The following is a 27,249-nucleotide window of genomic DNA, read 5'->3' as shown; positions in this document are numbered from 1 at the left end:
TCTTCATCAGGTTCAAGCTGCTTGTAGTTCTTCTTTTCTGCCCCATCTTTCTTCCTCTTCACTTCCTCCTCCTCGGGCTGTGGGCTGAGTGTTGATGGTGTTTGGTTTCTTGTGCCTCCCGTTTGGGCGGGGGAGAAAGAGGGCAAAAAACGTGGTTATTTGCTGAAACTTAACTGTTTCCCCTCTTCTCCTTTACAAATCGGATCCCTCTTAATGTCACAAAGGACTAGTAGTTACAAACTTCTTTAAATCTCACTCCAAACGGAGTGAATTGGACTGTCAAGCACATGGTCTCGTCCCAGAACCTGAAATAGTTATATTGGATAATTGGAACTCATATTTTGATATGATAGTATATTTTGTTCAGGATTTGGCAATCAGTTCTTTGAAGAGGTAGGAAGTATGATTCAGTAGGCATTATAGTTCTGCGAGGAAAATTAGCAAACGCCATTTTATTTACAAATCTGCTTAAGAAATAGATTTTCTAGTTGAATTACAAAACACGCCTCTTGTCAGAATTTCATCAAAATCATTTTGTAGGTGTGTTTGTGGTGCCCCCCTTTACATGTTGTATAAAGAAAAATGATAGTTTTGCCCTATGGAAGTATATGTTAGTCAGGTGGAGGAGCTGGCTTATGGGAAATACAGCTGGTAAGCTAAAAGATTCATGCTTGTGGCATGTTTACCATTTATAGTTAATATCCTTAGCATATTTGAAATAACTGACTCTACACACTTAGATTTACAAAAGAAGGTATTTCAGTTGCATTCTGGAGAGCTTAACCTCCTAACCTGTTTCTGTTTTCCCTATCTTAAAATTTGGGCAATATTTCTATCTTAAAATTCGGACAGGTTTTTTCATAACCTTAGGAATTTATGTGAAATTATTTTACGTTCTTAGATTTAAGAATAAGATAGATGCTTTAGGTGGGAGAATTGCTCTATGAAATTTTTCTTGGAATGAAAATTTTAAGTGTTAATTTTTTTAAGAAGCCATCTCATGGTTTTTAAAAACAGAAAATGGCTGAAACTGGATTTACTGTTACCATAATAACTTCTGTGAGCTTGCATTAATAAAAATGAAAACTATTTATGTGTTATATACATACATATATACACATATGTATATGTTAACATGTGTAATCTCATAAACAGGAATGGATATATCGATCCTAATGAATGATAATAAAACATTTAAAGATATATTCCTGAATTCTAAATTAATGGAAATGATTATACTCTTGACAAATAATGACACATAAAAATTTTTTTATCTGAACCTTACATACTCAGAAAAAAAATGCCTTTGCTCTGAAAGAGAAAATATACATTTTTCTGATGAATAAACTAGAAAACTTTTTTATTGTATGTTCTGAAAATTAACTGAACTGAAAATTAAAACTACCTTTCCAAGTGTGTCCTACAGCACATTGTTTTAGGTTTGTCTGTTTTTAGTAGTAGTTATTGTGAGGGGGGGAAAGATAAAATAAGTGTTGAACCTGGTGTCTTATTTAAAAAGAACTTATTGATTATGCAAAGGGAGAGGATAAATGAATGTGATAGGAAATAAATATAATTTATTGTGAAAGTTTAATTTTCATTATACTTTAAAAAGTCCTTTGTATTAGCCTTCATCATATTAAAGAATTGAAGGTATATATCTTTGCTAGGGAGTGCAGTAGGTAGAATCTGGAGTCAACAGGACCTAAATTCAAATTTAGCTTCAACAAACTTACTAGCTGTGTGATCCTGGGTAAATTACTTAGCTTCAGTTTACCTCAGTGTCTTTATTTATAAAATGGGTATAACACCAACATCCCAGGATTGTGAAGATAAAATGATATATTTAGGTGCTTTAAAAAATTTAAAGAGATGAATAAATGCTAGCTCTTATTTTTATTATTGTATTTATAAAGAGGCAGCACAACTGACAGGTTGATCCCTGAATTGAACCCCTGAACTGAAGGTGGACCCCTTCAATAAAAATAGATTCTTTTAATTTGGGATTTTAGGTTTAGTTCTAATAGTTGTTGTCATTTCACATAGATCATTTAAGGAATAGCTATTATTAGTAATATAATTATCTAATTTACTGATTTTTTTTTTTTTTTTTTGATTTTAGGATCTTCAAAGTGAAGACTTCAAATTTTATTCTTCTGATTTATTTCCAAGTTGTACTTTTCCTGTTTCTTCTTACTGTGCATACTTTAATGTGCTTGCTGACCCTAGCTTTTGGTCTTAAAATATTCTTTCAGGTAGACTAGAGTATCCTTGCTCTTATCTTTCTCTAAAAAGTAGGAGAGAAAAATAAGTTTAATCTAATTTTAAAACCTACTTTTATTATTTATGTGGTCCTCATTCCCCATTAACCTATAGAACCTATTAACAAATCTATTTGAATTAACAAACCAAAACATTGCTTGTGTATGATGATAGAGATTTCATTTAAGTATCTGTATTCAGTAATATGCTGTCTTTTTCCTGAGAGATTTCACCCTATATCCTATCTTGGCCTTTCTCCCTCCCAATCTTAGATGTCTTATGGTTTCTATTTTCAGAATATTTCTGGTTCCTCACTTTTCAATTAAACTGGTACCACACTAATTTAGATCCTTGTTACTTGTTATATATAAACTGTTGTTAGGTCTCCAACTTTGGTGTCTTAGAATAAGACTGCCATTAGAAAATTTTCCCTTTGCCCAGTTGTCAAAATATATACAAGAGGGAAATCTCTTTTGCTTGAGGACATTCAGTTTCTGTCATATACAAACTTTAGAAGCTAGTTCAGATTTTTGGACTTCAACTTCTTTCATTGATGTAAAGAGCTCCAGATCAAGCTACTACTCTGTAATTAATAGTATTAGAGTTGTTCAGTGCTCTGTGAGGTTAAATGACTTAACCAAGGTTCACATAGGAAAACCTGAGTTCCTGACATGTGAACCTAACTCTGAGGCCAGTCTTTTATTTATAATGCCACATTCCTCTCTGAATCTATTTTCCTGTCTTTCTTTTATTATGTTTCTTTTCTTAAACTATATTCTGCCCAAATTGTACTACTTAGTTTCCTAGTCTCAGGAGATACAGACTATTCTTCCCCATACATTCCCTCCATATTTTTTCTAAATTCTTTTCTTTTCTTTCACTGTTTAACTCAGGTGCTGCTACTTCCTGATGTTTCCTTTGCTAAAAGTATTGTTTTTTACATTTTCCTAGATTTCTTTGTCCAGATCTTCCTTTATCTTCATTGCATTTTTACCTTGTATAATGCAATGTTTAATAGTTATTAATTAATGCATATTCCACTGTAAGTTCATTAAAGACTATAACCATTTTTCATTTTTGTATAATACCATCACAGCCTTTATTTTCACATACAGATCTTTAATAAATGTTGTTGCTTTACAATTGTTGAATCCATTTTATTACCTTTAACATTTTTTGCTTTTTTTTACTTTTGTAAGTAAGTAGTCTGATACTGCTGCTAGCTTAGTCCCACATAAGCATCAAAAAGTAAGAAATGAAACTGCTCATTGAATTTTAAAAGTGAAAGTCACTTACTCATTCAGTTTTGCTATCTTCTCAAACTAAACATAGTAGATTGAAAATCTGTAAGTAAAGAGTCCTAATATGAACAGGATAGACTTAAGAGTTAGATGGAATGCTACTTTTTCACAAGGGAAGTTACTAGACTAATATGGTGGGGTTTAATGGGTTAATAACACTTTATACTATTAACATTTAAGAAAAAAATAGAGGAATTTTGGTGTTCAGTATTTTTTAGTTATGCTGATTTTGAGCTCATTGTTATTCTCTGCAGAATCCAATAAATTTATAAAGAAAATAAATTTTACTTTTCAGGGATGGCAATGGTAACTTAGTCATTAAGTTTCAGCGTTCAAAATACTGAGTTTCTTTTAAGAAAAATACTTAATATTTTACCAATGGTGAATGGGAATATCTCATACATTAGAGCCCCACTTGTACTTCCTTAATGTTCCAAGAAGTTGGAGAATAAATATTTGTGTTACATTTATGTTTAAATCTGTGGGAAGTGAATTACATTTGGAACCATGTTGCTTAAATCATAGGCTTAAAATTAAGGAGATGAGCTTTTTGGTATAAACTTTGATTTTAAAATCTAAAAATAATCTGAACACAAAATTATGCTGCTGTTGTCATGAGGAAGAACATTTTTGTTGTATAATAGAGGACATTGATGCAGAAAAATTACAACTTGTTTACTTTATGTTTAAGATCACATCCCTAAGCCCTGGCTTTCTAAATACTGAGATAGATTACACTTACCTTAAGTTCTTATTGTAGCTAGATGGCTGCTCTTATGACTATAGGAGCAGTAATTTGACAGTGTGCTAGTTGATATAGGTTGGACACATGTAGAGCCTTGAAAGATTTTTGGAGGAGGAGAAATACAAATAAGATTGGCACTATGAAATAAATTGTCTTGTCAGAAGATCTTATTTAAGCATGTTGTCTGATTGGGAAGAAGGCAACTTTCTGGCCTCTTTCCTTCAGTTTATCATCTGCTGATGAATGCTTCCATGTCCAATTATAAGTCATTTTACTATAAGATACCCGAAGAGTTGTCCTTCCTTATTGAAGAGGATTATGACATCAGGGAGGTGATGCCATGACATTCAAGTGAATTGGGTGAGCTGTCACCCAACAGCCTTACTTTCTCCTCCAATCTATCTGGCTCCAGTGGCAAGATGTAGATCAGAATGCCTAGATATGGCCTTGCCCAGTAAACCGTTGTGACTTTATTAAGGTCATTAACAGATCTCAGTTGACTGAGGCAATAACTATTCATTGATTCAAGCTGGGTAAGATTTGAGGCAAAGAATGACCTCTTTTACCTGATCAAATAAATTAAAACCAAAAACTCCCAGATCTGAAAGGGTCACCTACTAACTAAATGGCCCTCTTCAGAAAGAATCCTAGAAGTTAGACCTTGGTTCCTGTGTTTCCCATGGAGATTTATACATGTATGAGTTTGATTTTTTTTCATATGAGCCAAATTTTGTTTTATGGGCCTTTATGTGGCAGTATTACCGAAGGTCTCAAAGTTTGAGAAGAAACTAAAAACCATAGAGCAGCAGGAAGAGCAGATTTCAGAGTTCATAGAAAAGCTTAGTAAGATCCTAAGGACTAAAAATTGTGTAGGGAAAGTCAGTCCTGCAGGGATGTGAAGCTTTCAAAAATGAAATTCTGAAGACATAAGGACATAAAGGGGGAATGTATTTGTGATAAATATGGAAATTTTCAGTTTAGAGTTATTTTCAGAAGTTAATTTACTCTATTTTTATTTTGCCCTTCTATATTAATAGTTAGGGTACTTTCTCATTATGATTTCTTCAAATCTGGTGCCCAGCTTTTTTTTGTATGATGCTACTTTTTAGGGATTCTGATTCTTAAATGATTTTTCCGCAACCTATTTTTCAGGTCACTTATACGGTGGTAGGTATATTACTAGTTCTTCTAATTTTTCATTTTTTTTTTTTCCAATTTCTGATAATTCTTTCATGGTGTCATTGAGTTTTATTCTCTTCTGTTTTTTTTTTTTTTTTAGTGAAAAATTTTCAGTGAAAAATGTTTACTACCTCCTGTTTTAAACTATTTGGTTTCCTTCCATTTTCCCTTAAGAGCTCTAATTTCATTTTTTAATTCTTATCTTCATTCTTCCAGATAGTCCTATAGTCCTTATGAACAAGATATTCTTTTCTTTTAAAAATTTTTTCTTTTTCTTTTTCCAGTTTCATGTAAAGATAGTTTTCAACACTCATTTTTGTAAGATTTTGAGAACCAAAATGTTCTCCCTCCTTCTCTCTTTTCTCCCTTAGATAGCAAGCAACCTGGTACAGATTATACATATGCAGTCATTTTAAACATATTTCTATAAAGACATTCTTTGAGAGTTTGTATTCATTGGAGAGAGATTCTCTTCTGTTTTTACCTTTTGGGCTTTTCTTAACCCATATGTGTGTGTGTATGTATGCATATATATATATATATATATATATATATATATATATATACAATTAAAAATATATATATATTTTTAATTATATTTGAAATATTCTTAGTCTTCCTTATATCACCATTCTCAGTTTCTGGGTTTAGACTTTGTTCCAGGAACAGGCTTTGCCCCTTTCTTTATTTTTGTATGTTATGAACCTGTTTTGTTTTTTTCCCTTTGTAGCCTGGATAATGCTACTGCTGCAGTTCTGGATGAGATGGCCAGGTCAGATCCCACCTTCTTCCAAATCACCTAGCTTTTACTTTTGTCACTTGGTGTTTGCTAGCTTCAACACCATCCTCTATTCATTCTTTTCCTGAAGCAGTCCCCAATCACGGGTTTTGTCCTCTACTCTGGCCTTAAAAAGTCATTGAACATTGGTAATTGCTTAGGTTGGATGCTTCAGGAAGGATTTATTCTCCCAGTAATTGACCTTCTCTACCACTATGGGATCCTTTGTTCTGCTGTGGTATCAGTAAGAATGCTGGTTTCGAGTATTTTGGAGGACTCAGTAACATGCCTGATGGTCCCAATAGATTGGCTGAAATCCTTCCTGGTTTTAGACTCTGATTAGGGGGTAGGTAGGGTAGTGGCTGACTCCTGCTGTGGGTCCTATAGAAGTATTAATTGAAAAGCTTTCTGGAGGACAATCTGGAATATGGGCACTTTTCTGACTCTATCTTCTACTATGGGTTCTAAGAGGTCTCTTAGAAGAAAAGCTGTGAAAAGTGTGTATTAAAACTGTCTCCCTCCTTGAATAGTCATATTGAATAGTCATATCATAGCTGAATCAATACCTTGCTTTGAGTCTAGAGGCCAGAACTAGGATCCTGTTGGTTTCAAGGCCTATTAATCTAAGTTCAGTTGTCTTCTCTCTTCCTCTTTTCACCTCTTCTCTTATATATTCCCAATTATTTTCTCCTTCAGTACTAGATTGAATGGAAGATTTTATTGATCTGGATATTACTATTGCTATAATTCTTGGGTTGTCTTGATCATTACTTCATCTGGTAGTCTTTAAAAATCTTTGGGTGGTTGTTATGTGAGCTAGGCTCCTCTAGTATGTTTTACATCACCATCTTAAGTTTTTTTTTTTTTTTTTGGTCTTTTTTCTTCCCAACCTTGACTCTAGTTAATTCAACTTTATAGTCTTTTATTCTTGAATCCTTTTGTCATCTTAATTGTGTCATCATTCATGCTTTATTAAACTTCAGCTTGGGCTTTCTCCTACTTTTCTCCTGTTCATATACTGTTGAATGAATTTGGAGGAAGCTATGCAACCGAATTAGTCTATTACAAGTTTATCTTAATATTTTTCATTGTAGCAGAATAGGCCTTTATTTCTCTTTGATATCCCAATATCTACAGACTTCATTACAGACCTTCTTTTTTCCACAAGCTTTTCCTTACCACCAGACTCCTCTGTTTTGCCTCCTCTGAGACACTGAGAAAATAGAGGCCATATCTATTTTAAACCCTCTCTATTCTGTTTCTGTTTTTTTGTTTTGTCTCCTCTGTACTCTAAACTTGCTTCCCTCATCAGTTCCCATAACTTTATCATCTCTATGTTGATGGCTGTCATATATTCTGTATTTAGTAATGTGAATTTGGAATTTAGGAGAGATTAATAGAGATTTAGGAATCTTTTGCAGAGAGATGAAAATTGAACCCATGGGAGTTGGTGGTCCAACAAATGAGAAGCTATGTGAAGAGAAGAAGGATCAGACAGATAAATTGGTAGAACAAGTAGGAGAGCAAAGCAATGTCATTGACAGGGATGATCCAAGAAGAGGGCTTGGTTCACTTTTTTCCAGAAATTAGTTAAGACTGAGAAAAATCTAGTTAGATTTAACAGTTAAAAGAGATTATTAACTTCAGCAGTTTATAGGATTGGAAATCAGATTGTTGAAAAGTGAGTGGGAAGGGGGAAAATGGAGGCAACCAATCCAGATGACCCTTTCTTGGAGTTCTGTTCTGAAAAAGAAGATATCAGACTGAAGGTTAAATGGGTGTGATGGGGTTAAGTATAGGTTTTTAAAGAATAGGGAAGACCCAGACATGTTTTCATTTTATGATAGGGAAGGAGCCCATTGGACAAGGAAAGTGCAGAAATGAAAAGTCATGATTAAGGGCATGGTCTTGAAGGAACTGCAAATTTATTAATGCTTTCCTCTGTAATGATTCAGTAGGAAGGACAGCATTTATGAAATGCCTATTATGTTCCAGACACTCTGCTAGAGTATTTTTCAAATAATTTTCATTTGATTCTTATAAGAACCCTTTGAAGTACTATTATTCCCAATTTACAGCTGAGGAAACTGAGGCATACAGGTTAATTGCTTGTCTAGGGTTACATACCTAGCAAGTTTCTTAACTCTGTTGTGAACTGACTTCTGACTAGACTCAGTGTTCTATCCACTATGCCCACCTAGTGGCCTTCAGTAGTATTTCATTGGGAGGAAAGAAGGTAGATGGGACTTTTGGCCAAGCTTGATTGAGGAGGACAAGCAGGACAAGATTCAGATAGTCAACATATAATACACATTTGCTGAATAGCCGATCATTTGTGTCCAGAGCTCAATTCTATTTTGACTGGTGTTTTGTCTAGATCTTTTTTGAACCTTTTGAACCTCTTTGACTCCTGTGATTAATACTCAAAACCTTAATTTTTATTGACTTCAGTTATCTGAAGGGAGAGGCTATCCTTTTTCTTTTAGACAGTAGATGTATTCTTAAAACATGGACTGAAATGAGTTTTAATCAGTAAATTTTACTTGCTTCAGGAGACAGAATATTTAAAATGCCTTAATATTTCTTTCATATAATGAACTGTTCTTTTGCAGTGTGAATAATTATCTCCAAATTAAGATATCTTTTTGCAAATTCATATTTTGGTTTTTACTCTTTTTCCTTAAAATAACTAGCCTTTATATGAGAGCTTGACAATATAATTTAATGAATAGATAGGTATCCATTACCTAGGAAAAAATTAGGTTAGAATCTGTACTACAAATACAAAGCTTCTATTACCCTTTAAAATAGAAAAAAATTAGAATTTAGAATTCAGAGGTCTTAGTTTGTAAAATGACTAAATTGATTTCTATATCTTTTCTATAATATTTTGTAACTGTAATTGCTTTTTGGATATCATACCCATCTAATTCAAATTGCAGTCAGTATATCCTTGTAAGCTTAGTATTACTCGAGGCTTACAATGGTTATGCAGCCAGTTTAATATAAATATTAGAGGATATTAAATATTAGAACTTGCTACCCCTTGACAGTCACTTTTATTATTTCATTTGTACTGTACTGTGTTGAGTATGGGTTGAGCACTATATTAGCAAAATTCTAGACTATTATTACAGAGCTTTCTGGTTGAGATGCATAAACAAGAAAGAGTTTTGGTCTAACCAGATAGGAAAAGGGTGGAGAAAGTCTTGATCACCGAACTATGCAGTTGGATAGACAACTAACTTATACAGTGTATCCCCTCTGCTATGATAGCGGTCACTTTGCTAAGACTTTTAAAGTGCAGTCTACGTTTATTAACATTTTCTCAAATACTTTAAAAGATCTAGACAATACAGTACATCAAATCCTGACTTAAACAGTATTGAGTTTATAAAACTCAATTTAAACTGAAAATTTAAAATTCATTGAGAGTTGGCAAGTTGGCTCCCTGCTTTCTGAATCTCTTTCCTCATCTGAAAAATAAGAGAATTTGAACCAAGATTTCCTCTGGCTCAATTTTATTACATGACATTCTCTTTTTTAATGAAACCAAAAGATAAGAGGAGGTTGCTATTAAATAGATAGATGGCTTGCAGTTTTTCAGAAAACAAAGCAGTTTGTAGATATGTTTTATGTGCTTCTAAAGGCAACAAGAAACATGTGCTCTTTGGTTTGCATGTTTTTTATTTATTTTTTATTTTTTACCATACTTATAATGAAGATAAACAAAAAGAATACCATTTAATTGAATGTAAGCTCCTTGAGAGCAACGACTTTATCTGTTTCTGTACATAATCCCTGACAAAATTCCTTGTGTTCAGTAGATGTTTATCAAAGGTGTTTCCTAAGTTTATATGTGATACATAAGAAGAAAAAATTTTGTGAAGAACTTGGGGGAAACTTATTAAGTAAATATATTCCTTGATACTCTGAATTCAGAGCAAAGGTGTTGACTGGAGTTGATTAAGAAAAACATTGGAAAAGATGGTTCTCTTTAAGAAGGGTCAAAATTTGCTGGACAATGGTTAGCAGTGAACAGCATCCTCCATTGACATGCCCCACCCCCCAAAAAAAGAATGGCTGTAACTTAGGTGGGAAAAGGAAAGTTATTGCCGAGATGATAATTTCTAAGTTACTGTTGTATAGCCAGAATAATTTGACTTACAGGATCATAGATTTAATTGGGAAATAATCTTGTTATATCAAAATCAACAGATTAGGAGAAAGGATAAAAATGAAATGATTACATTTAAGCAAGCTGTTAACACTGAAAAATAGAAAATGGAGGAAGGAAAACATACTATCTCAGATTATTATCCTTTCCTAAGAAAGGTTAACCAGTATAAAGCAGTAGCTACCCAAACCCAGAAACCAAATTAGCCATCATAGATTTGCCAAGAAGTGAGAGTGCAGCTAAAGGCAACAACCCTAGGTTAGAATATAAATTTATTTACATAATGTTTCTAGTGCTTTTTTTTCATGTGTTTCCTTTTGACAAAAGAGTGCCTAACACACTTAAGCTCCTTTAAGTTAATTTCTCCAGAAATTTGTGGGAAAAAACTTAATTTTGACCCATTCATTTTGGAGCATGTTGGAAGATTGAGGAATCTCATGGAAGAGAAATTAGCAGTGGAGTGGAAAAATGGATTTGCAGAAAATACATTTGAGATTCAGTTAATCCAGATCATCACAGTAACATTTAGATGTGAAACTTAGAAGGATAACAGAAGGAAATTGGGCACATTTCTTTGTAACAAAAATATTCCTTGTCAGTTGTAGTGGAGACAATCACATTTGGACTCTTGGTTCTCAATATTTGTGAACTAGAAATGACACTTAAAGATAGAGAAATATTCTAAGAATGGCTGTAAGAAATCCTTACTAATGGCACCAGTTTTGAAAGCAATGAAGGTTATATTTTCAATTCTGTGAAAGGTAAAGATGCTGAATTGGTACATGATTAAACCAACATTGAATTCCTTTGTCTAAAGAGAATCTGTAAAATACTCAATTTTGCTAGAAAAAAAATATGGTTATCATTTATGTACTTTTTTCATCTCAGTCTAAATGGGCATAATTTACATATCTATGGAGGGCACTTTAATAAAGTTTATTAACATCTTTTCTCTTTTATCACCTATATTGCCTCTATATTTCTGTTCTTCTGCCTCCCAGAGGACCATCCCTTATGTCAGAGAATTTTTTTTAATCAAATGAAAAAGGGAAGAAGAGAAATTCAATGAAATCAGTACATAAAAAAAAAAAAATCTTACATGTTATGTTCTACATCTGTGGACCTCCGCTTCTTTAAAGCAATGGGGTGTCTTCTCTTATTTCCTCTATGAAACCAAGGTTATGCTTTAAAGTTTTGCAATATTTAGTTTCCCCCCCCCCCCCAATTTTGGGTTATTTACATTGTTGTGGCCATTGTCTGTTATTTTCCTCCTCTTAATTTTTCATCAGTGAAAATTTTTCCATGTTTTTATGTATTCACTTGATAAAAATAAAACTATTAAAGTTTAAAACTGCACTAAGACTTTGGGGATTTCCTGTATAATTTGTTAACATTTTTCTAGAGTAGATACCCTTATGGTCACACTTAATTGAAGGATTTAGAGAACACAAACTTGTTTTTCGGTTTTGTTGATTATAATAAGGCATTTGACAGTTGAAAGGTTCTACTATATCTCTTCCATGTATATCTTAATATCATACAAGATTTTTTGATTTGGGTGTAGTAGTAGAAAACTGTTCAGTAATCCTCTATCAATATCTTAAGGCATTATAACAAAGATGTTTGCGACTGTAATGGAAGATGTTTAGCCCAATTTTTATATAGAAAGGAGGATAACATTGTACTGATTGTATTAAACTCCTAAATAGAGTCTTCTTGATGGAATCGACAAACACACAAAATATATAGAGTTGGATGAACAATCTATTAAGGTAGCCAAGCCATACATTTACCTTGGACAACCACTTCAGATGAATGAGTCATAGCTGAATTGGAGAAAGAAAATAGATTATATTTTGAAATTTGTGCTTCCAACTATCCCAAGCTATTTCCTAACAGAAAAACTCATCCTTTTAAACATTTTTTTTTATTATGAGCTTAAAAGTCATCAGCAAAGTTGAACATTTCCATATATCAAGGATAGAAAAGGAAGGTTGCATTTTGAATAGTGAATTGATATGTATTGTTTATGTTTTAAAGGATAAAAACTTTAACATAGCAGTACCAGCACTGTCTTTTCCATCTGTGTGCCCTTCTGAACTTCACAAGTGTGTTTTTTTTTTTTTTAAATGTATACCTTTAGTAATTTCTTATGTGGTAGTAATATCCTATTCCATCCATATTCCATAATTTTTTCAGTGATTTTGCCAATTGTTGGATACTTAATAGTTTCTCATTCTTGACAAAAACAAAATATAGTGGTATAAATATTTTTTGTCACGTAGGTGTTGTCTTTTTGTCTTTGACATAGAAGTCCAGCTGTTCCAAGTTATTACCTAACATGGTAGGGAAGCCTACCCAGAATACTAAGATTAGTAGTGGTGTCACTGAGTCAAAGAGTTTTCCCAAATTTAGTGATTTTATTTCCCCTGTGGCAATTGGGGTTAAGTGACTTGCTCAGGGTCACACAGCCAGAAAGCATTGTGTACGAGGTCATATTTGAACTCGGGTCCTCCTGACTTAAGGGCTGGTGCTTTATCCACTACACCAACTAGTTACCCCTAGTGATTTTTTAAAACCATAATCCCAAATTGTTTTCCAGAGTGATTGGAATGTTGGATGATAAGCTCATAAGTCTACTAAATATTAAACTTGTCTTGTCTTCTCCAACAGATATAATTTTCTTTTTTTATGGTCATTTTTGACAAATCTGATGGAAAACCTGTCTTTTTAAGCTCTAGTTTATAAAATAATGAATGACATAACATCAGTTTCCAAATAGCCAAGATTTACAGATGATCCACAGTATAATAATGATATGGGTAAAATTAAGCTTTAGCATATTAATGATCATTTGAATGCAAGAGATACCTAGGGTATAAGATGGGGGAAAGCCCTGTAGAGAAACTGAAAGATAATAGGTAAACAATCAAAATATTAAATTTATTTCTGTATATTTCTGGGCCTGATTTCATGCTAGTTCCTTGGTAGTTTATGTTTGATATTGGAATGAAGTGAGACACTCATAGGGCACTTATCAGTTAACAAAAGGTTATTAGCCATAGCAAGAGGATTTTTAGTATGCTTTGAGAACCCCAAGTTTATTTATCACCTCTAAATGCTTTCTCTGCCTCTGAGTTGCCTATTGTGGTCTTCTAGCTAAGTATCAGAATGCCTGGAACTCTTCTTGGCTCTTTTTTGAATCATCTCAACCTCCAAATCCATTTCCTCTAAGATTCCATGCTACTCTTAGAGTTAATTATCTGAGACAATCAAGTTTTGAGGATGGCTTCAGTACTTTTTAGTGTTTAGGGACAGCTAGGTGCTAAGAGAATAGAGTACTAGGCCTGGAATTAAGGAGACTCATTTTTCTGAGTTCCCATCTGATCTCAGATACTATATACACATCCTTCCATTTATCCATGCATGTATAGACACACATATGGTGGGGTTGAGAGGAAGAGTAGGGAGAGAATAGTGATTTAGCTGGTCCAAGCTTCTTCCCTGCCTCAGAGTTGCCTATTGGATTCCTCTAGCAAAGTATCAGTATTTATCTGGAGCTCCTCATGCTCTTTTGTACCATCCCCTACTTTGGCCCTTCTCCGACAACCCCCCCCCCCCCCCCCCCCCCCCCCGGCCAAGGACTTGATGTTAGACTTAGCCTTTAGTTCTCTGAGCCAATCAAGTTTTGAGGATGGCTTCCGTATCTTTAAGAATAGCCTAGCCTAACTTGTAGGGCATCTATGTGTAAAATGGAGTGCAAGGCCTGGAATGGAGGAGTTTCATTTTTCTGAGTTCAGATCTGACCCCGACATTATATACATGTGTATACATACACAATACATATACACACACACACACACACACACAAATACATATATATATAGAGAGAGTGTGAGTGTGTGTGTGTGTGTGTGTGTTTGTGTAGTTTAGAATGTCTTTACCATCACAGGACGAATAGGAAAAAAGGTAGAACTTTTGTGGAGAGTATATTATTTATTACAACATACAGGTGAGAGTTGAATAGAAGGAGAAAGATGTGAATTAGTTGTGAAATCATGAGCTATTGAAATACAAATGTTTGAGACTGAACAAAAGATTGATGTTCATTTTTTAATGACTGAAAAATGTCACAAGGTACCCAGTAACTTAGTGTTGGCTAAGGAAAACATTATACTAAAAAGGGAGATAATTGCTTGCTGATGCCCAATACTGGAAAATTATCAGGGACCAAACAAAAGTCATTGAGCTAACTTGAGCTAAAGTGAAATCTTAAGTGCTTATGAAGAGAATATTATTTCATCTGTATGGATTAATATTCAAATGCAAATTTAAACTCTTCTCTGCCTAGCTAGTTTCATAGTGCCAAAACTCTTTATTATCTAATGGCTAACTTTCTAGTGAGAGACTTCTTTTGAATTTAGTTAGTCTGGATTTCCAAGAACAGTAAATTGTATTGTATTTTGTAAATTATAGGCTTGTATTAAAAGCATTTGAAACTGAAATATCAGCAAAGATGAACATTTTATTATGCAAAAAAACAAAAAAAAAGTATGGGAAACTGTAAACTTCTATTATATAGTTTTGAAAAATTAAGTTTACATTATATTTTACACTCTGTTTACCAAAAAGCCCTCCTTGTCCGATTCCTCAGAGCATTCCCAAGATTGATATTGGACCTGCAAGAACTTTTTGCTTTGCAAACATACCTTATGGAGCTTTAGGACTGTCTCCCAAGCTAGTAAGTCAGCAGAGTAATACTGTTAGTTTTATTTTATGGTCATGGACAAGTCACTTTGCTTATTTCTTATTTATCTTTATTATACTTATTTATCTGTTAAATGGGATACTACTTCAGTTGACTAACTCCTGTTTTTGATTTTTTTTTTTTTTTTTTTTGAGGAAAGAACTTTATATAAATCTTGAAGTGATAAAGAAATTTGAGTTGTAATGGAGGAAAATGAAGTCATACCTCAGAGATACCCTAAATGAATATGTGGGAATGTTGAATTCTAAAGCATCGGATAAAAGATCACGTTTTCTTTTGGGAAGGGAACGTGAGAATTTTCTAGGACAATCTCTTTTCATTCTGTATATTTTTAATTCATTTGGGTGATTTTATCAGTGATGGAAATGTCAGCAACTTCTTTCTAATTTTTGTCATCTTAAAATTGTCTCAGTGCCAACTAAGTTGCCCATGGTCATTAGCCAGTATAATATCAAAGGCAGAACTTGAACTCACACATGTATTCCGATGTCAAGGCCAGCCACCTAGTCACTATGCCACACAGAAATTAAGAAATTACTGCAATAACTTAGTCTTCCTGATTTTTTTTCTTCTCTCAAATTAAAAAATGATGATTCTTTTAAAAATACTGCTTTAATTGGTGTTCCTCTGTTAAAAACCAATGATTACCAGGTTTGTACTGTTAAAATTATTGTTTCCTGCCTTTTATTTAAAATCCTCCATAATATGTCCTTATCCTATTTGTTTAGCCTTATTTACTTGAAAGTCAATATTCTCATAGATTTCTACTCATCAATTTTTTTCATCTTCACTGTCCTGCATTTGTATATTATTTTCTCTCTGCCTTTGTTTCTGATGTTACTTTTTAACCTGCATTATTTACTTAACCCTTTCTGATCAGGCTTAATTCTTTATTTTTTACAGGAATATTTAACATAGCTTTAGTTGGTAATGATTTTTCTATTCCTGGAACCACACTATTAAACCGTTTTATACTTAATTATAAATGGTCTTGTATAGCTTGTTCATTAGTTTTGTCTTCTGAGCTAGGTAGATTATAAGGTTCTTGTGGGCAGGAGCAACTTCATTTTTATTTTTTATTACCCACAGGGTATATCACAGTATTAATGCTGTATTTGGTACTTAATAAACACTGCTAAGTGTTAGAATTGACATAATTTTAGAGGAAGAGACTCTAGTTAAGATGCTGTGATCTCCTTTGTTTTATTTGATTTCTGATGGCGATAGATGTTGTGTAGCCTGACATGTTATATATTGTCTTAAGGCTTTTCAGTTCATGTCTTTAAAAAAAAACACACTTTTTAAGCAGGAGTTACAAACACTGAAATTTCTAGACAGTAACCTTGTATTAGGTCCTTTCCACTGGATGCCCCTTCCATTAGAGCTCTGGGATAAGTAGATTGCCTAATATAGTGATTGCCAAACTTAGAGGGGTTTCCATAAAAGCCATTCTTCTGTTCTGCTTCTCAACACTATTTTTTTTCCCTTACAGATGTGAGGGGAACAGTTTAAGTAGAGTTGTTATCAGTATACCCATAGGGAAAGATAAAATAGTAAGAGTAACACTACCAAGACTTAGTTCCTGTTGTAAATGTCAGCCATGCTGCTGTTTATTGTTGGCATTCCACATAGATATGGAGAAAGCAGAGCCAGAAATCTTTTGTTCTCTGTTTGGGCACCTCCCACTAATGCCAAAATTAGGAGTAGAGTCATGGAGAAAGGAGTAAATCTTGAAACATCTGTAATGAGGGTACTTTAGATACCTGAGGATAGGAGTAGAACATAAGCTTTGGATAAACAAATTTACTTTTAAAAGTTTTAACTAAAAAAATACACATTTTAAAAAAATGAATCATGTTGGGAGAGAAAAATCAGAACAAAAGGGAAAAACCACGGAATTTATTGCCTTGGATCACTGAACCATTGAGAAGTGGAAAAACCCAAGTCTTTCATAGTTGATCATTGCACATTTTTGTTATTGTATACAATGTATTCCTGGTTCTTCTTGTTTCACTCAGCATCAATTCGTGTAAATCTTTCCAGGCCTATCTAAAATCAGCTTGTTCATCATTTTTTAACAGAACAATAATATTCCATTGCTTTCATATATCACAGCTTATTCAGTCATTCCCCAATTGAAGGGTGTGCACTCATTTTCTAGTTTTTTTCTACCACAAAAAGAGCTACTGCAAACATGTTTGTACATGTGGATCCTTTTTCCTTTATGATTTCCTTGGGATACAGACCTAGTAATGATCCTGCTGGATCAAAGCGTTTTTACAGTTTGATAGCCCTTTGGGCATAGTTCCAAATTGCCCTCCAGAATAGTTGGATCATTTCACAACTCCATCAACAATGCATTAGCGACCCAGTTTTCCCACATTCTCTCTTAACATGTGGGGGTAAGTAATTTCCAATCAGGGGGTTTTGTCGTCCTTTTTATCCAGGCATGATGGGTTTAACATTTTGACCCCTAACCATGTATGGTGGTAGGGAACATTTAATCTACATCAAGAATACTGGCCACTACAAATATATCCACTGTTTTGATCCTTTCCTTATATTTAGACCCTTATGAAGACCAGAAGGGGAGATGGGTGAAAGGATTATGGGAACAACTGTGTTTCTTGTTTTTTCCCCTCAATATTCTATATGTTACCTTTCACAAAGGTGCTGTGGTATTCTCCTCATACACAGCTTATGTTGCTGAATAGATACTAATTCCCATTGCCTTTTCTTGTCTGCTGTGGATCCTGATCCTTGACCTAAACCTTACCCATCATGGTGAAAAGTATGGCCCTGCCTCTTCTCACTCTCCTACTTCTCTTAAGTTCCCTCAGTGCATATGCCAGGTTTTTTTTTTTGGGCTATGTGACACCATTTAAGTAAGTACCCACTACATGTAAAGTACTGTGCTAGACTTAATTGTTTATTCTTTAGTCATTTTCAGTTGTGTCCTACTTTTAGTGACCCTGTTTGGATTTTTTTTTTTTTTTTTTTTTTGGCAAAGATTTGGGAGTGGTTTGCTATTTCTTCTTCAGCTTAATTTACATATGAGGAAACTGAGGCAAACAGGGTTAAGTGACTTGCCCAGGATCACACAACTAGTAAATGTCTGGCTAGATTTGAACTCAGGAAGATGAGTCTTCTTGACTTCAGGTCCAGCACTTTATTCACTGTATCACCTAGACATTTTAGGTACACTTAATATACTAGTAATCAAGAAGAAAAGGATATCTCTGTTAGCAAAAATAGTGTTTTAGTCATGCCTCTAAATAGTAGTGCCATCAATAAACTTTGTACAAAGGAGTGAGAAAGGTATTTTGAAATGTAACAAACCATTATAGAGAATCAGTGCTGCTTTCCAGTCTAATGCTTAAGCTAGTGCTAAGTAATCGCCTTTATATTAATATAGCATCTCTTATTTATTCCATCTCTTTCCTTTAATTTAACCTCTGGATATCTTGTGTAGGTCTGTCAGGCTCAACAAACTTCTGCCATTTCTATTTCTGGGGATACCACTACGATCCCAGTTATTTGATTTATAATTTAGGAGTCGTCCATTAGTCTTCTATTCTCTCACACTCTATTGCATTCCCTCCCCTGATTAAGTTGGTTGCCAAATCTTGTTCATTTTATTTTAACATCTCTAAAATCTTTCTCCTTTCATATATAGCCATTATCTTAGTTCAAGCTTTTGTCATCTTTTGCTGTTATCATCTTTCAGGCTGTCTTTTATCTGTCTTGTACACAGATTCCAGAATAATCTTCCCATATTGCTCCTGTGCTCATTGACTTCCTCTGTTGCCTGTGGTAGTAGTCCTGGGAATTCTGAGAGGTTAAGTCACAAGACCAATATGTGTTAGAGGTGGATCTTGAATTCTGTTTGGTTCTCTGTGTTGTCTCTCTGTAAAACTTATTATATTATTATTTTTAAAAAATGCACTAATGAACCATTCACAGAAAATTTGTTCCTTCTCAAATACTGCTGCTTTAGTAAAAATGTATGCTCCTTGAGGGCAGGAACTGTCTTTCATACCCCTATGATGTGCTCCTGGCACATCATAGAAGCCTTGTCAATGTTGCTTGATTAACATTAGCTCCTGGCTCTGCCTATCACACATCCATTGCATTATTCTTTGGATATATAGAAGTTTCAAAAGAGAATTACTTGAATATTAAAAGATTGTTTATTGGTGTTTGTTTATAGCAAATGGCAATTGGAGCTCCTAAAATGGAAGTTTTTTTTTTTTTTTTTTTTTTTTTGCTGGATAGGGGTTGCAGTTTCCTAAAGATTTCTCTCTGTACAGAGTTGTGTGTTCTGATCAATGAGCACAGGAGCCATGTATACATTCTACACATTTATCAACAGGTTGTAGTTATTAGGGACTACAGTAATGCACATAGGACCTATCAGAACAAGAAGGGCATAGTTAGTATTTGTTTACCAACATGCATTTGTCCTGGTTTGGGATGCTAGATTTGCCTACTAGAGCTGAGCAGATTTAGTTAGCCAAGAGCCTCATTAATTACCATGACTCCCTATCATTTGAGTTAACCAGATTTGTGAAATTTCCTAATTTGATAGTGACAAACATGTCTTAGAAATCGATTTATTAGAATAAGCTTTTGAGACTTTTAACTATTTTTTCATTTTAATTTCCTATATGTTGAGGCAATGTTTTTCTGACTTCTATAAAAGTCTATTAAAAATCTTAAACCAAAAATTAAGTGTTTTTAAAAGGTCTTTAAAAATAATTTTATACTTTGAAGTTGATTTTTTTTTTTCTAAAGTTTAATAGTCCACATGTTTAAACAGGCAGTTCAGGATGTTTGGGAAATAATTATCTGTTGAAAGACATGTTTATGAACATGGCTTTACTGCCCCACAATTTTAATATTCCTCCTGGGGGTTATAAATTCTGAGTATAATAAACTTGAAAACCACACCATATGATGCTTCTTATTTACCTGAACTTTTAAGTGCTATAGTGTAACTTGGTATTATTTCTAAAAGCTTCATTCTAGATTGTTAGAAATAAAATATATGTGTGACAAATTGATCTTTGTTTTCTAGTTTAGGCAGGATAAAGCAACACACACACATATGTGCACACATATATACACTCCCATATATACATATGCATATATACATACACACTCTCAATTACTTGTATATCTCTGTGTATGTACACAGACACACATTTATATTGTATAACTATAGTTTTATTTTTCAATTATAACATCAAGTCTATGCTATTTATCTTTTTTGAAAAATACTAGAAACCATGTTGCTTCTAATATAGGCTAGCAGGAAGGAGCAGTTTTTTTTTTTTATTTTTTTTTTTTTATTAGAAAAAGATCTTCCTCTGCTTAGTTAGGCTTTAAGTTGTTTGAGGATAGTTCATTTGTATTTTGTAGTGCTTGAGGGAATGAGTTATTAGAATATGGGACATACATGGAACATGAAAATTATTTTTAAGTGGAATCATTCCTTAGGCTGTAATTTGCTCCCTAAATTATTCTTATTTATTAATCTTGTCAAGAAATTCTGATAGTTTTTAATAGTAGAAGGCATTCAGCTGATAACATGAACTTTGCTTTCTTTACCCATTTCTTAAGGGGCACGGGTAGACTAATCATTCAGCATCATTTAAAAATAGCTTTATGGATAGATTCTGCCTTTTACTGAAAATGAAAGGTCACTTAAAAATTGAAAATTTTTTTTTTCTTATTCTAGATTAACTGCTGAAGTACTGATCGAGTTCTGCGTTTCTTCAATGAGGAACTACAGGCTCATCTTCTGCCATAATCTCAAACAGCCATAAATGACAAAAGAATGCTTGCTCAGTGAGGGTAGCTGGTGCAGAAACCATTTTTTAAACTTAGGTGTTTAAGTACTCAAAGGTAAGTTTTATTAATGGGTAAATAAATAGTCTCCTCCTTAAAGAGACACCTGTATGATTTTTGGTGATTTGATTAATAATGTGAAATCCATTTTGCTTGTTTTATGTTTTCATAAAACACACAAACACACACACATACACATACACACAGAGTATGGCAACTCTGTATAATATAGTAGCCTATATATTTACTTGCCTGGGAATAACACATTTTTTAGCTTTTGTGATCAAACTGCATCTTTGAACTTATTTTCATTATTTCCAAAATTTGCTGGATTTACTCTAATGTTCCAAACCTTTATGTTTGATTATTTCCCATGGATCTCTAAAAGCATATTCTTTATTTCAAAGCATTTGGTATGTTCAATGAGTCTTTCTTTTAAGAAATTTTTGTGCAATATAATTTTATCATAAGATAACTTCTTACCTCCATATTAGAAGAGCCATAAATGAAGTATGGTTGAAGAGGAAATACAGGGAAATATTTTATTTTTAAACTTTTATTTATTTATTTTACCCTGAACTTAAAACACCAAATAAAATGAGCACTTTCTTATGTCTACAAAAGAGAACAGAAAAAGAGGATTGGACGTTAAACTACGAATCTTTGTTATGCATAGCTTGCTTTTTTTTTTTTTCTCAATAGTATTTTCCAATTACCTGTAAAGATAGTTTTCAGCATTCATTTTGGTAAGATTTTGAGTTCCAAATGTTTTCTCTTTCCCTGTCTTACCTCCCTCTTCCCCAAGACAGCAAGCATTCTGCTATATATTATATATGTGCAATCATTTTAATTATATTTCCATATATTTGTCATGTTGTGAAAGAAAAATCAGGACAAAAGGGAGAAAATTATGAGAAATAAAAAGCAAACAAACAAAAGGTGAAAATGAGATGAAAATGAGATGTTTTGATCTATGTTAAAATCTCCATAGTTCTTTCTCTGGATGCAGATGATATTTTCCATCCCAAGTTTATTAGAATTGTTTTGCTAAGAAGAGCTAAGTCTATCATAGTTGATCATCACATAATCTTTCTGTTACTATATATAATATTATTCTTGTTCTGCTTACTTTACTCAGTTTATGTAAGTCTTTCCAGGCTTTTCTGAAGTCAACCTACTCATCATTTCTTATAGAATAATAATATTCCATTATATTCATATACCATAACTTAGTCAACTATTCCCTAATTGATGGGCATCCATTCAGTTTCCAATTTCTTATCTCTACAAAAAGAGCTGCTACACATATTTTTATACAAGTATATTTTTTTGTACAAGTGGGTCCTTTTTTGTATTTTATGATCTCTTTGGGAATCAGACCCAATAGTAACACTGTTGGATTAAAGAGTATGCATAGTTTCTGGCACTTTGGTCATAGTTCCAAATTGCTCTCTAAAATAGCTGAATCAATTCATGACTCCTCCAACAGTTATAGTTTGCTTTTCAGCGTTTAACTATCAAAGTTGTCCCACTTGTCTATAATTCCTTTTTGTCTTTCTTCTGATCTCCTTTGTGCATTTAAAAAAGTTTCATTAAATTCCTTATCTTTTTTTTTTTTTTTTTTTTTTTGAAAGGATTATCCTTTTGCTTGGTCCCTTTTCTCTTCTCTCTCCCTAATTGGAAAAAAAAGAAAGCAAAAAAAAAAACCTCTCAAATATACATTAATTAAGCAAAACAATCTTCCATGTTAACCATGGCTGAAAATGTATATCATTCTACAACTACAATTCTATCATCTGTTTTACCAAGAGGGATGAGGGGGACATGCTTATGAGTCTTCTGGGATCATGATTTCTTATTTCATTGATCAGAGTTCTTAAGTCTTTCAAAGTTGTTATTCTTTACACTGTTGAAATAATTATATTCATTGTTCTCCTGTTTCTGCTCACTTTACTCTTACTCATCAAAGCTTCCCCAGGTTTCCCTCAAAACCCTCTCTTTGCTTTTATTGAACAATAATATCTTGCCTGTGAAACTTGGACGATCAACACCATGCCAGAAAACTGAATTGATTCTACTTGAATTGTCTTAGAAAGATTCTGGAGATTACCTGGAAAGATGAGTTACCAGATACTGAGGACCTATCTTAAGCTGAGCTGCCAAGTATTCAGATGCCATGGCAGAGTGCAGTTTTGATGGTGCTGACCACGTAGCCCGAGTGCCAAACACGTTTACCTAAAAGACTTCTACAGAGTACTCACGTAAGGCTAGTGCTCACATGGTAGTCAACAAGGATACTCTCAAGGTCTCTCTGAAGAACCTCAGTATTGATTTACAGACGTGGGTGATGCTGGCACCAGAATGCTCAGCATGCTGTACCTGCATCAAAGAAGGTGTTGTACTGTGTGTGCAAAGAAAATCTCAGTAGAACAAAGGAAATGTGAAATGTGCAAATTCAGAGACATATCCATTCCAAATGTTTTAATGGACTACTTGTCCCCAGCCTATGGTAGGCTTCTGAACTTAAACTGGACGGATCAACCACAGCTGAACACACTACACTGTACCTTGATTCTAACATCATGATGTCATTAGTCTTCTTCAAAAACAAATGACAATAGCTACAGTAATATTATTCATATACCATAATTTGTTCCAGCATCTTTCCAATTAATGATTCACTAATTTCTAGTTTTTCTGTAATAAAAACTATTAGAAATTTTTGTACATATGAGTCCTTTTCCTGTTTCTTTGATTTCTTTTGGAGATAGGTCTAGTAGTATATCTAGGCCAAAGGGTATACAGTGTTTAGTTATAAACACTTTTTGGGTTATAGTCCCAAATTGCTTTCCAGAATGGCTGAACCTAGTTCACAGCTAGTTCACTAGTTCAATAGTATGTTGGTGTGTGTTGTGTCTCTCCTGTCACTTTCCTTTTTTTTTTTTTTTTTTTTTTTTTTTTTTTTGTTATCTTTGCCAGTCTGCATGTGAGATAGACCCTTAGAGTAAGTTGAATTTGTGTTTCTCCAATTTTTTATGATTTTTGGAATATTTTTTCATGTAGTGATTGTCAGCTTAGATTTCTTCCTTTGAAAACTATCCATTTGACTATTTATTATTGAGGGACAATTCTTATTTTTACTAATTTGAATCAGTTCTTTATATATTTTGGATATGAAACATTTATTAGAAAAATTGCTGCAAATAATTTTTCCTAGTTAAATGATTTAGGGGTCTTATATTGCACATATGCATATTAGGAGACTTAGAAAAATTTGCTTTAAACTTTTAAGTTGGATCAATACCAGTCTTCTATGATAATGCATGGATTTCATGGATTGGAGAAGGCAATAAAAAACATTGCTTCCCAAGCACTCATGAAAGTTTAGACAAAGTCTTCATCTGTGGACTTAGGCTTATATATATACTCCCTTTGAACGAAAATGTAAGTAAAGTTTTTGATAGTGGAAATGGAAGATTAGCTATTTCTCTAAAATCTGACTTTAAAAACAAAAAAAATGCTCTTCTGCTTATAGAAACCATAGTTAGTGATTTTTGTATCATATAGAAATACTTAGACTTTAGTACTTGAATAGATGTATGATGCAAGTAAGTATTCCTTTCATCCATGCACATGGCACATTTTCTCATCCAGATTTTCTCATTTTGGGCAGTTCTCTTTCATCTTCCTCCCAAAATACTCCACAGAATTTGTATTCAATGCATTTGTGACTTTCTCCTAAATATTATTTTCTAGATACCAATGGAAATATGTGGATGATTTTTTTTTTTTTCCATTCTCATTGGTTGTCCCACTTCCTTTTCTTATGATGCCTCTCCTGGATGTTATCTTATCACACTTGGCATCATAGGTGCAAGTTGTTTTTGTGATATGCTGTGACCTGTTCTGTCTCCATTATCCTTTGGATCATTTGTAATTTTGCTTCATCAAAGCTATCAGCAAGCCATTTTGAGTGAGGGACGAGAAGTGGCTTCTGCCAGGAGAACCTTAACCATCACAGCTACCTTGAACACCATCTCCTCTCAGAAGCCAATGGAGATAAGCCAGGCTTTTGAACGCCAGAATCCTGGGGATATTGATACTGTTCTGATCACTGGTCCTGCTTCCCCTATAGTCATAATCCCACGAAAAAACCCCTGTAGAACAAGGGTCAACCAACTCAACAAATTGTCATCTGCTGTGCTGCATATGTTTACCAAGCCATTGTCATCACCTCAGTTACCACCTTTCCTCAGACCTGAATGAAGATAGCCCGGGAAATATCTAGGGAATAGTAGTGTTCTAGTTCAGTGCCCTCAGTCATATCATCTAGGAAATCATTTCTTGTGTAGGTGTACCCTTGCATTTACTTCTGCAGGTATCCTATCAGTTTTTTTCTTTTACAGTCATACCTACTGAAAATCTGGAAAAGAAAGTTCTTGCTACCAAAGCCTTTTTTTTTTTTTTAAACCTTCAGTTCAATATCAGAAATAGATATGGGGTTTGCATATGAAACATTTTGTTTCCTCCCCATTAGGATGCTAGTAGGGTCTGTGAGGTGTTCAGGGAGGACTAGCACTTCTGGTGTGAGAACTTGCTGAACGCTTTTCAGAGCTGTTCATCCACTTTTGGCATCTAGCTGTTATTTAACTCTTACCTATAGGTCCACGAAGTTGTAGCATGCACAGAAACTGTACCCTGATAAAACTGCCTTGGCAGATGGGCTAAACCGGGCTAAGGACAACTGGCAGATAGATGTTAAACCCATCTGAGAGTTTGGGAGTTAGGTAACTGAGACTGTAGAGTGATTAGAGCTTGGTCAGACATCAAGATGCCAAAGTCTTCTAATGTGTCTTGAGTTATAAACAAAGGATAAACAACAACAAAGAATTAAGGTCTTTGAGACCAGGGACTCCCCTTTCTGTTTGTATCCCTAGTGTTCAGCAAAGTGCTTTGCACATGATAAGAACTTAATATTTTGGAGTTTTTTTATTCATTGGAGTGAGCCATAATTCAGAACCTTGCAACATCATTCATTAAAAGAATATTTGAATTCAAAAGATGCAATTTTTGCAATCAATTTGGGATCATTGAAATCATTTTACAATTTCCCAAAATTTCCTAAATTCTCCCAAATAGCCCATTCTTGTCTTTTTGATTCTGGGACCAGTTCAGTGTCCATTTTTCTGTGTAAGAGATAGTGATAGACTGATTTAGTGTGAATTGCATGGCAGTTTGAACATCTGAACATAGGCAATTTTTATCCATTTCATTTTTCCTGTGTGAATTGCTATCTAGAATCTTTGACTGACTGTGTGTAGCTCATTAAGAAGAACCTGTGATGTAATGGGACTTTATGTAGTCATTTCAGTATTGTCTACAGATGGTAGAATCTAGATTCCATTCCATTCCATTTTCTTTTTGGATTCTTTGAGTAGGACATTTTCTCTAGTAATTGCATACCTTTGGCATTTATATTCATCCCTGTTTTTATGCCTTGATCTTATAATCAGGAGATCATTGAATATAATAACCTGGTGTTGCATCCATCAAGGAAGCTTGTTGTATCATTGTTCAGAGGGTTTTGTTTTGTTTTATTTTGTAATGAACAAATACGATGGGATTTTATATTTCTAGAAATTTGGATGAATGTCATGGTTTTGTGGTCTACTAATGAAAATAGTTGTGAAAGCCTTTCTGTTTTTTCTTATTTTCATTCATGATCATTGTAAATATTTTATAAAAAATTAGATGTGTGGGTCAGTAATTGCTGTTATCTTTTTGAGTGACCTTTTCTGATACTATTCTTCTGCTCCCCCATGAGTATATTAATTTGTCGTTATATTAAAATCTCTCTTTTTATAGCACTGTTAATGTTTCTGAATGGTCGAATAGTATTCCTGGCCCCCATATTTACTATCACCACTATGTCATCATCGTGATAGGATAGGACCATCTAGAATTGATGGTCCTTTTGTATTTTGTACTTTGTTTCATGGCTGCAGTAGGCAGAGAATTGTGCGTGAGGGCATAATTTACTGGTAATGAGCCTCTTTATATGGTAATACTCAATTCTCTTATAGAAATAGTGGGACCAGAAGATTGTCTCCAATTGTAGAAAGGACACAGCTGTATTATATTAAGCCATGTAGAGACATATAATTTGATAATTAAGTCCAGCTCTGTCTA

The 27,249-nt window shown here is 33.7% G+C and overlaps 1 protein-coding gene across 9 annotated transcripts in view; it reads left to right on the top strand.

Moving 5' to 3' along the window:
* The window catches only part of FAM13B (family with sequence similarity 13 member B), a 231,591-nt gene that overhangs the window by 66,307 nt on the left and 138,035 nt on the right, over window positions 1–27,249 (top strand). For all 9 annotated transcript variants that reach the window (XM_031953318.1, XM_031953314.1, XM_031953321.1 and 6 more), the window contains exon 2: window positions 20,951–21,117. The gene's annotated coding sequence lies outside the window, so the exon portion shown is untranslated. The remainder of the gene's footprint in view (window positions 1–20,950; window positions 21,118–27,249) is intronic.

The sequence above is a fragment of the Sarcophilus harrisii genome, chromosome 2 (assembly GCF_902635505.1).
Source record: "Sarcophilus harrisii chromosome 2, mSarHar1.11, whole genome shotgun sequence".
Taxonomy (NCBI): Eukaryota; Metazoa; Chordata; class Mammalia; order Dasyuromorphia; family Dasyuridae; genus Sarcophilus; species Sarcophilus harrisii.
Note: the sequence above shows the minus strand (reverse complement) of the source record. Positions and strands in the feature narration are given on the sequence as shown.